We start from the raw sequence: 11591 nt of genomic DNA, 5'->3' as shown, positions 1-11591 counted from the left end.
TCTTCCGTCCATGGTGACTGGGTCCGGGATCGAATCTTTCCTTGGGAACTCGTGGTGTTCTTGACTGTAGACGTGTATGTTTCCCTGTTGTTGACTTCCTTTCCTTGTATTCCTATTTCTTCTAGGTCCCTTTTCAGCTCTTGATGCCAGCGAACTGTAGTTCTCTTGGTGTCAAAGAACCTCACTATTTGATTGGTTATCACCCTGTCGGTGAGGGTAGTAGAATAACATCCACGTTACCCCCTGCCTGTCGTAAGACGCGACCAAAATGGGCCCCAGGGACTGTTAGCATGGGAGCGTGGTTTGGTGACAACGGGGACCTCAGCTGAGTCATGGTATTGCTTCCACGTACTTGTGGCAAGCTCCTCACTTTCATCTATCCTATCCGACCTCCTTTGGTCAACCCTAGTTCTTTTCCGACGGCGACGGTATTATGTTTCGAGTCTTTCATTTTCACGCCCTTTGTGATTCTTTCTACTATTTTCCCGATACCTTCATTCTTCGAAGTGTCAGACTTCTTCCTTTTTCCTTCTTATTAGTATTAAGAATAAATAGCTGCCTATCTGTATTTCCACTTAATAGCACCACCACCACCACCGTCTGGTTGGTTAACGTCCCTGGTTCCTTTCTGTAGTGTGTCCGAAGAATTGATTGATTGATTGATTGATTAATTAATTAAGTGATTGATTGATTAATTAGTTGATTGGCTTAATATGACTCTCCTTTGCCGCATGGTTTACGAGATCTTCTCCATCCTGAGATACAATTCTTTATTTCTTTCATTACTATCCATATTTTGTTCTTTGACAATAATAATGTTATTGGCTTTACGTCCCACTAACTACTTTTACGGTTCGCGGAGACGCCGAGGTGCCGGAATTTAGTTCCGCAGGAGTTCTTTTGCGTGCCAGTAAATCTACCGACACGAGGCTGACGTATTTGGCCACTTTCAAATACCACCGGACTGCGCCAGGATCGAACCTCGCAAGTTGGGGTCAGAAGGCTAGCGCCTCAACCGTCTGAGCCACTCAGACCGCCAGGCACAGTTCCTATTCTCGCCGCTAGAGGGGGCTTCATTCATTCATTACATTCCTGACCCGGTCGAATGACGGGAAATAGGCTGTAGATTTATATATTATCTTATAGATGCCCATTAGCGACCAAACCATACGTCTTACTTCTCTATTGACTGCTATCTTGAGCAAACATCCCTAGGGCGTCTCACTAGAGCCTATGTATAGCAGCCTTCTTGTACAAGCGCTCTTAAGCCGTCTCGTAAAGAGCTATGTATAGCCACCATTTTGTGTCCGCCATCTTGCGCAAGCATCCCTAGGGTGTCTCATAAGAGCAGCAGCCATCTTGTGCAAGCACCCTTATGCTGTCTCATAAGAGACTATGTATAGCCGCCATCTTATAGAATTAGATAGCTGCCAATGCCAAAAGGCCTAAGTAGGGACCGAACCGTTCATCTCATCATTAGACTACTTTTTTCTTATGCTATCATGTTCCTGATACTGCGAACCTACGTAGTAGCTAGAAAAATTTTGTCCGTTTTGCTCTACGACGCACCGTTTTCGAGATATTTAACATTTTGCATTCAAGCCCCAGATTTAATTAATCGAACCAGCACGGTACGTTATACTCTCTACCATAGCAAGACCTAAGCAAGTTACGAAAACTTGCTTCAATACACCTAAAACAGACCAGATGCCAAAAGGCCTAAGTAGGAACCGAACCGTTGATCTCATCATTAGACTACTTTTTTCTTATGCTATCATGTTCCTGATACTGCGAACCTACGTATTAGGCAGAAAAATGTTGTCCGTTTTGCTCTACGACGCACCGTTTTCGAGATTTTAACATTTTCATTTAAGCCCCAAATTTAATGAATCGAACCAGTACGGTACGTTAGCCTCTAAGCTAGCTTTTTTGATAAGAGCAGCAGCCATCTTGCGCAAGCACCCTTAAGGAGTCTCATAAGGAGCCGTGTATAGCCGCCATCTTGTGTCCACCATCTTTCGCAAGCATCCTTAGGGCGTCTCATAAGAGCAGCATCCATCTTGTGCAAGCACCCTTAAGTCGTCTCATAAGAGCAGCCGCCATCTTGCGCCAGCACCCTTAAGGCGTCTCATAAGGAGCCGTGTATAGCCGCCATCTTGTAGCCGCTATCTTACCCAAGCATCCCAAGGGCGTCTCATAAGAGCCATGTATAGCAGCCATCTTGCAGCCACCATCTTGCGTAAGCACCCTTAAGGCGTCTCATAAGGAGTCATGTATAGCCGCCATCTTGTGCAATTGGCGTCGAGAAGGGCATCCGGCCGTAAAACTGAGGTTAGGTCCTTCTATGAGGTTAGGCTTGCTGTCTTGCGTGTCAAAAGTTCTTGCGCAAACACCCTTAAGGAGTCTCATAAGGAGTCATGTATAGCCGCCATCTTGTGCAATTGACGTCGGGAAGGGTATCCGGCCGTAAAACTGAGGTTAGACCCTTCCATGAGGTTAGGCTAGCTCTCTTACGCATAAAAAGGTTAAGCCCCTCCAAGATGGCGGATGTGAGGTTAGGGTCGTGCTCTTAGCCAGCGTGGAGGCCTCTCCCGAGAGCGTGTGCAGGAGGTGTTGGAGGAGGCCTCTGCGGAGGGCCGGTATAGGTGGAGGCCGCAGAACCCGTGACTTATACTACTTTCTCCTTATTGTCAGTGGAGTAAACAGATGTTGAGAAACAAGATAGTAATTATTTCGATCACCTCAGCTATAATACAACTCACTGGAGGAAAAATGGATTCTTTACAGGACTGTCAAAAAGCATGAAATAGGCAATTATACTCAAAGTAGGCACGAATCCCTGAATTAGGCATTTATAAGCAAAATAAAACCGAAATGTTTTGTTAAAAAGAGCCTAAAACGATTTTATATGTTAAAAGCCTACGTTTCTGTATATAACAATAAAATAGACAAATACGAAAAATGTTATCCCTATTTATTATTATTATTATTATTATTATTATTATTATTATTATTATTATTATTATTATTATTATTATTATTATTATTATTATTGAAAGTAAATAAAACTTGAGCATATTCCGTAAGGATAGATGCTGACCGCGGAAATGTATGCAACCGTTTCACAGACTTTTGGTACCAGTTAGATTTTTAATCAGCTGATCGAACCAATTCATTTTAACTGATGGTTGAAACTTTGCTGGTCTACGAAATCTGGTTTTCTCATTCACTGGTAGGTACAGATTTTATTATCATTCACGTACGAACTCTGCGAAGCACTGCCTTCATAGCAGAAATGAACTTTACCTAGACTAAAAAGGACATTCAAATAATGAAATATATGTAACTGAAAGTAATTTATTTCTGGTTTCTTTACTTGCAAGCCCTCTTTTAAGTAACAAAAACGAGAAACGGAACCGCAAACATCTTCCAGATATGCGAATTCTAGGTATGAGTATAGGACAGGATAAACTTATACGACCTTTCACTATCGCACTGCCCCCTGAATGGCGTTGTAGCTCAACATTAAGTGTGGCATAAAATATAATAATAATAATAATAATAATAATAATAATAATAATAATAATAATAATAATAATAATAATACCGAGCGAAGTGGACGCGTTTGTTAACGCGCTACGGCTATGGAGCCAAGCTCTGCATTCGAGAGACGAATGAGTTCGAACCCTACCGCCGACTGTCTTCAGAATGGTATTCCGTGGTTTCTCATTTTCACTCCCAGACAAATGCCGGGACAGTTCCTGTTCACAGCCCACAGCCGTTTCCTTATTTTAAGAACTTCACAATTTATCGAACATTTGATAAGTTATTCCAATCCCTTGTTTCTCGTTCTATAAATTATTATTTGTGCTCTTGAATTCCAAGTTTATCTTCATGTTAAGATCTTTCCTACGTTTTTAAAAGTTGCACTCAATTTTATTCGTCTACTAATATCAGTCCACGCCATTTCTCCACTGACAGCTACAATAAAGACTCTGGCAAGACCCTAATTAGAGTATGGTTCCAGTGTATGGCACACTCAACAGGATTCCCTGATACATGAACTGGGAAAGATCCAGTGGAAAGCAACACGATTTGTTCTGGGTGATTTCCGACAAAAGAGTAGTGTTACGGAAACGTCGCAACATTTGGGCGGCGAAGATTTAGGAATGAGGAGACGAGCTGCTCGACTAAGCGGGATGTTCCGAGCTGTCAGTAATAGCATTGTCCTTCATAGGAGGCTTGTAGTGGTGTCTCAACGGCGCACTATAGCCCTGGGCCCCCGAGACTTGGAGTCTGACGTTTAGTACCACCGGCGAGAAAAAGTTGACTAACGCTGCTCGAAAATGGCCTGTTGCTATGGCAACGATAACAGAGATGCCACATTTAAGGAAGCTGTCGCCACGTGGGCTGGCTTGTTCTCAGTCGCTTTTGTGATGTTATTCGGAGTAGTACTGTGTTAGTTGTTGTTGGTTTATGCAATTATTTACGTGTTTGTTTCCTGAATATTATTTTCGTTCTTAGTTTTTTGTAAGTTAATTAGTGGCTAGTTGTACAGTTCTATTCTCTATTTAACATGTGTATTTGTTGAGGTTAATGTCAGTTTAATGATTATGAAATATGGTGGAATTATTCGTACGAGCTCAGGAACGGGTCAAATTTTATTTAATTGCATTAGGCCAACATATTTTATTAAATATTCAGGCTGTATGAAATGCTGAAATGCTGCAAGGCAGGTAACTATGACAACGCAGCATACTTCGTAGTTACTGCTTTGGCCGCTCAAATGTCAGACTCCAACTCTCGTGGGCCCAACTATAGTCACCAGCGTCTTGGAAATGGGTGTGAATCCAACTGATGAGCCCACTGCTACACTGTGACAAAACACTGGCAATTTTCACAACTGAAAAAGCCTAAAGAGCTTCGCAGTAAGTGAAATGCAATTATGTTTTCCTTCGGAGAACTTAATTTTTGATTTAACATCACACTAATTTGTAATTTGGATAATCCGAAGTTTGGCTAATCCGAACAGGGCCCATTCCAATTAGTTCTGATTGTTCTCAACGCTCTCGGCATTGTGCGGTCCGCTAGCAATGTCATGTGTCAATATATGTTGTGAAAGGACAACACTGCTGGTATTTTTAGTTCGATCGCGCGCGCCAAGACTAGCCGTGTTCTATGGATGTCAACAGGGTCATAAACTGTAGTCGTGGTTGCGGGAAACAAGATCATTGACGCAACTTTTCCAAGTAATTTGTGCCCATTATCCTACTCACCACCGATTTCACGCACAAAAACGAAAAAAGAACCCATCTCTGACAGAAGAAAAATTGAGCGTGATGTTCTGCCACAAATATTGACAATACTGTGCTATAAACAAGGCAGCCAACACCTACATCCAACCTGGTCAACATGTTGATCACAATCATCCGATATGCCGGTCGATTGTCGCATTATTTGAAGCGTTCAACGCACAAACGGATCAACTCCGAAGATTGACTTTGCGAGATTATTGCTTTGGTAAAATAATACAAGCTTTTGACGACATTTAGTTATGAAAGTGTAATCACTTTGATCATGACACTATAAATTGCCCTAACCAACTTTCACACTTTTACCACTAGATAGCAGCATTGCATTGCATTTCGTGCGCTGTCGTAGAGAGGTACGAAGGCCTATAACGACTGAGTCGGCCTAACCCACAGAGGGTGGGTTTAATTCTATGGTGTGCATTTTTTCTTCCTATTTTCTTGTTCTCACATTTCATGTTACTTGCTTCTTGGGTCGGTTTCCATTATTACGTCATCTGATCTTTGCCACCTTTGTTACTTTGGCTGGGCAACGATAAGTATTGATAAGACAGGTTAAACAATCTCTTTTTGTCAATTGTTAGTTAATCTTCTTACGTGACTGACGCTTTTAATTGGCAGCATCCTATTGTTCTGTTATTGTTCCTGTATTACGAAGGAATGTGCAAGTGAACTTATTTGTGTTGTTGTGGAACTCTGGAATCACTAATGTGTTCCTATTTAGTAAACTTAAATTTTCTGGAAACTTGTCGACTTAATTACGTTTTTAATTTCGTCTTGTGTTCATTTTATGGATGTAATATGTGGGTTCTGGATTCACAGTTTTCTCAGATTTGTTCTCCTTAACTTTAATTTTTAATTAATTTTGCATTTTGGTGAATTATATTTATTTTCACATTTTCTCGTTTCGAGTAGTCTAGTTGGCGTGATGATTTTTTTTTGTTATCCTAATTCATTTTAGTGTTCTATTGGTAGTCCTAGTTTTAGAAAGGTAATGGATACTCATCACTTAAGAAAGAACTCCATGGAGAAGGAAAATTTATTGTAATAACTGTCTTTAATGTAAATGAGCCTTATGCATTTGGGTTATAAGTTACACCAGACTGCAGTCCGTCGTAGGAAAAAGGAAAAGCCTTTCAGTTAAGATTATTTATGGCAACAGTGTAATTTATTTTAAATAATTGAATTTATTTGTAAAGTTTTCATTTTACGAAATTTTACTTATATTCCAGTTTTATTTTCCTTGTTGTAATTTTTTCACCCACCGTTTATTCATTAAATCTTCCTTTTTGAGCTATCATGCATGTGTTCTTGTTGTTTTTAGGAAAATTTTCCTTGTCCGTTCTGATTATTGTAACCTTGATCCACCCTCTGTTCGGTCCTGTTTGACCTTGGTCCTGCCCAGATCTCACTCTTTCCACCTATTGTTCCTATAAAGTTGTGGCTCGCCTTTATCCTTGAACGTTGTCGTATGGAGTAGTCGCAAACTTGCTTGTGGTGCTAATTGACACTGCGATATCCTGCGGAACGCCACTGTCATTTCGCAGTGTACGGTTATTGATGGATGCTAGGGGCTTTACGTCGCACCGACACAGATAGGTCTTATGGCGACGATGGGATAGGAAAGGCCTAGGAGTTGGAAGGAAGCGGCCGTGGCCTTAATTAAGGTACAGCCCCAGCATTTGCCTGGTGTGAAAATGGGAAACCACGGAAAACCATTTTCAGGGCTGCCGATAGTGGGATTCGAACCTACTATCTCCCGGATGCAAGCTCACAGCCGCGCGCCTCTACACGCACGGCCAACTCGCCCGGTGTACGGTTATTGTGTCACACAATAATCACTACCACCACCTCCTATCGTCGCCATAAGCAAACTGAAAGAAATACATGGCAGACGAACATCAGCCGATTGTCTATTATACGAATATTTGCATACCAATAAATTTCCCCAGCACCATCGGCAGTTACACCAGCAACTCCACCGGTGTCATTTCGGTGTTCGAATAATATTTGTTCTTTGGGCATTGCACAGTTTGACCAATGATACAGATTTCTCGTCAAGAGACCTGTTTTCAGATGAATCACGAATTCACAACAATGGTTCAATGAATCGGCAGAGCAAGCACTACTGGAGCGTGGAAACTCCCCTTTGGGTAACACAGGGTGCTTTTCAAGTGCAGTGGGGATTAACTGTCTGGTGTGGGATCTTGGACGACAACCTAATCGGACCATATTTATTGTAGGACCATCTATGGGAAACACGTTACATTCATTTCCTTCAAAGTGAACTCCTACAGTAGTTCCTGGAGAGCGTTCCACTGCTCGACCGATTATGAATTTGGTTTGAGTAGGACCGGGCCGCACAAGGATAAGTAGTCGTCTGGAACTATCTTTATGCTTCATATCCTAAGAAATGGATAGGAAGAGGAGGACCCGTTCCCTGGCCTGCTAGTTCACCCAATCTTACTCCACTCGACTTCTTCTTGTGGGGTCACATAAAGCAAGTAGTGGATGTTTAGAAACCTGAAAATCTTGGTCACCTTCGGTGACTGATCACCGACTGTGGTGTAATTCAAGATCGTGAGCATCTATTTCATTGTTCAAACTGCCCTGTGGAAACCGAACTTGTAGACTTCATTGCAGTCGGTGATAAAGCTATTGTGGCTGCTTCATACCGGAGTGCTTTCTACATTTGAAGATACTTGGATACGATCATCATCATCGAGAGAGAGAGATGCCAAGCTGTTTTGCCTCACATGTTAAAAGAAGCAAGAATGTCTTCACAACGTTGTATTGAAATCTGTGTAAATCAAGGTGGTCAGTATTTAGAACACTTGCTGCGCTGAATATGCAGCGTAACCATATTTGTACGTACAGACCATCATGTCGTAATCCAACCTGGCTACTAACTCCCGATAAAAACTGTCCTTTTCAGGACCAAATAAAAATTCACTCGTTGGAACAAATAGGTAAGTGGCCATATCACATCCATTGTTAATGGCCTACAGCGTAAAAAAAGAAAAAGGTGTAGCAGCTTGGTAATTGAACCTGTTCCTTGCAGTTTGGCTCCGCAACAGCAGTGATGCCTGATGTGGCCACGTTAACTACGGAAAGCAGTGGCGCTTTATTGGTACGTATGGAATCTGTTTGTAGTCCTAATAGATACTTCACCGGGCGAGTTGGCCGTGTGGTTAGGGGTGCGCGCCTGTCAACTTCCTACATTTGAGCTTGCATCCGGGAGATACTGGGTTCGAATCCCATTGTCGGCAGCCCTGAAGATGGTTTTCCGCGGTTTCCCATTTTCATATCAGGCAAATGCTGGGGCTGTACCTTCATTAAGGTCACGGCCGCTTCCTTCCAACTCGTAGGCCTTTCCTATCCCATCGTCGCCATAAGACCTATCTGTGTCGGTGCGTCGTAAAGCCACTAGCAAAATAATAGATACTTCCTGTCCAAACGTGTAAGGTAATACTATTCGCAGCTGTGCTCGTTTTAAATATCCATTATTGTTTAGGCCTAGATCACTGAAATAGCCTTGGCGATAACGATTTCGCCTCAATTCTCTAGCATGAACTCAACGGTATAGTCATACTAAGGCAATATAGGATCAGGTTCCAAAGTTTTTAGGTTGGCTATGATGGTGCACGAGTTCGTTGGATTGAGTATCTTCGAAAAAATAAGAGGATAGTGGGTCACCCGGTATTACGAAACATAGAGCTCCAATTATACTTCCTTGCGGGGCCCACTGTTAAAGGATCAGATCATGCTTCACGTACTTTAATTATCTGAGTTCTCAACCTCTTCGGGCAATGTGACCAGAGAACTGCAGCTTCCGTCAGACATATGTTGGACACACTGTCCTCGACTTGCAGTTCCTGTAAATTAGATAGTGCTGTAATGCATGTACTGTATCTCCAACACTACGTTTCGAATGCATCTACAGTAGTACCCCAGTTATTCGTGGTAATGTGGTCCGAGGCTAACTTGCATAAGTGAAAAGCCGAATAACACGAAATGCCATACGGACATAAAATTTAGTCAGTAAGTACCCTGTAGATGTCCACCTCTATGATATAGTGGTTAGTGTGACTAGCTGCCATCCCCGGGTTCGCTTCTCGGCTCTGCCACGGAATTTGAAAAGTGGTACGAGGACTGGAACAGGGTTACTTAGCCTCGGGTGGTAAACAGCAGAGGAGGTTCGATTCCCGCCTCAGTCATCCTCGAAGTGGTTTTCCGTGTTTTCTCATTTCTTCTCTAGGCAAATGCTGGGATGATACCTAACTTGAGGCCACGGCCACTTCCTTCCCATCCCTTGCCTATACCTTAGAATCTTCCCATCCCTCACAAGACCCCTGTTCAGAATAGCAGGCGAGGCCGTCTGGGTGAGTTACTGGTCCTTCTCCCCAGTTTTATCCCTGACCAGATGTCTCATGCTCCAGGACACTCACCTCGGGGCGGTAGAGGTGGGCTCCCTCACAGAGTCCGGGCGAAAAGCCAATCCTGGAGGGTAAATGGACTAAATAAATAATAAGTATCGTGAAGTATTACTAAACATATTCTCATAGCTCAGCGCATGTAGTATTATTTAAAAATAAGAAAAATACAATCACGTTTATTTTTGTAGTAAATAGTTTACTACATACAGTATGAAGGTAATACGAACAAATAGGCTAAGTTATGAAATAAAATTTATTTCTATGTACTATACTACATTGTTATATTTTAATACGGTATAATAATTTTTTCCTACAGTAAAAAAACGTATAATGAACTTAAAGTTAAAGAAGGTAACAAAAACTAATCATTTTGTAAAATTTAAAATTCGAAACTTTCTGAAAAGAATTCTTTGGAGATTTTTGTTTCATGTGGTACCTCGTTTCTCTGCCGCAGCAATATTCCAACGATGTACAGTGTTCAAAATTAAATTAAATTGTTTCAAACTTACAGATCTGGCTCGGATAATCAGGCACCTCGAATAGTCGCAGCTAGGATATTCGGGGTTCTACTATATTCTTGTCAGATGTATTGGCAGTCGACGTCTCTTTTCCGTAAAGGAAAAGGGAAAAGATGAGTATTCGGACTAGCTACGTCTTGAAATAAATGGAAAAGAAGTGGTATTTCCGAAAGGAATCATATTACGACCTTGCCTTCCTTGGCATTGTTATTCTATGCCTGATCGCGTTGGTAGACTTTCTGTTACTGATGACCATAGAGCCAAGGTATGTATAATCAAATGAATCCTAAAACGAATTTATCGCAAAATGATGCCCATTACCGTGAAGTTACGCTGTATATAATGTGCCTGTTCACTGATTGTGAAATTTCAAATGGGAAATTATTAGTTGCACAGGTCTGATACAAAACTTGTTTCAGAGAATAACTTTTCATTCTTATAGATCACCATACCAGTAGGAGTTGCTGTGTATTCTCCTCACTGTTACCAGGTGTATGCATAGTTTTCGCCGGTTATTGTGGTAAAATACACGTAATTTTCAAGAGATATCCATTTTTTGTTTATTCAAACTATTGGCCACCGGCTTCTACACACTTCACCCATCTTTCAGGTAAGTTGTGAATATCATGCCAGAAAAACTGTTTGTCTTTTGCGGCAAACCATTCGTCGAACCATTTTCCAACTTCCTCGAAAATGCTGAAGTGCTGCTTTGCGAGCGCGTGCCCCTTTGGTGTGAAGTGGTGATAGATGGTGCCAGGTCGGGGCAGTACGGCGGGTGCGGAAGGATGTCCCATCCAAGCGTATTCAAGGTGTCTTTCACTGGGTTTGCTGTGTGAGACGGTGCATTGTCGTGTAACAAAATCACTTTGCCATGTCTTCTGGCCCATCCCATTGCTCGTGAACGCCTGCTGATTGTTTTATGACACATTTAATGCGTGTGCGAATTGCTGTTTAGTTTGAGTTGGGTCATTATCCAGTAACGCCTACAATTGCTCGTCTTCGAGTTTTTGTGGTCTTCCAGAGCGCGCACTGTGCCTCACATGTTCTCCTTATGTTTCTACCAGTAAATGATGACTTTCCCCAGCTTTTTTCTTTTGATTGAATAAGAAAAGCAATGCGTGCCTCAAATGTTCTTTTTCAGACACAAACGTCGACATGATCACTGAATGATACAACACAGACGCTAGTGTTGGGCGGACTTAACTTGTGTGTGTTAGTAGGTTAATGTCAAACGAACAAACGCTGCGTACTGTTCGCTGGCGCCATCTCTTAGTGAAACCGGACAAGACTTATGCATACACTTAGTATAGTGATGAACTACTTTATGA

The sequence above is a fragment of the Anabrus simplex genome, chromosome 8, assembly GCF_040414725.1.
Source record: "Anabrus simplex isolate iqAnaSimp1 chromosome 8, ASM4041472v1, whole genome shotgun sequence".
NCBI classification, from domain to species: domain Eukaryota; kingdom Metazoa; phylum Arthropoda; class Insecta; order Orthoptera; family Tettigoniidae; genus Anabrus; species Anabrus simplex.
Note: the sequence above shows the minus strand (reverse complement) of the source record.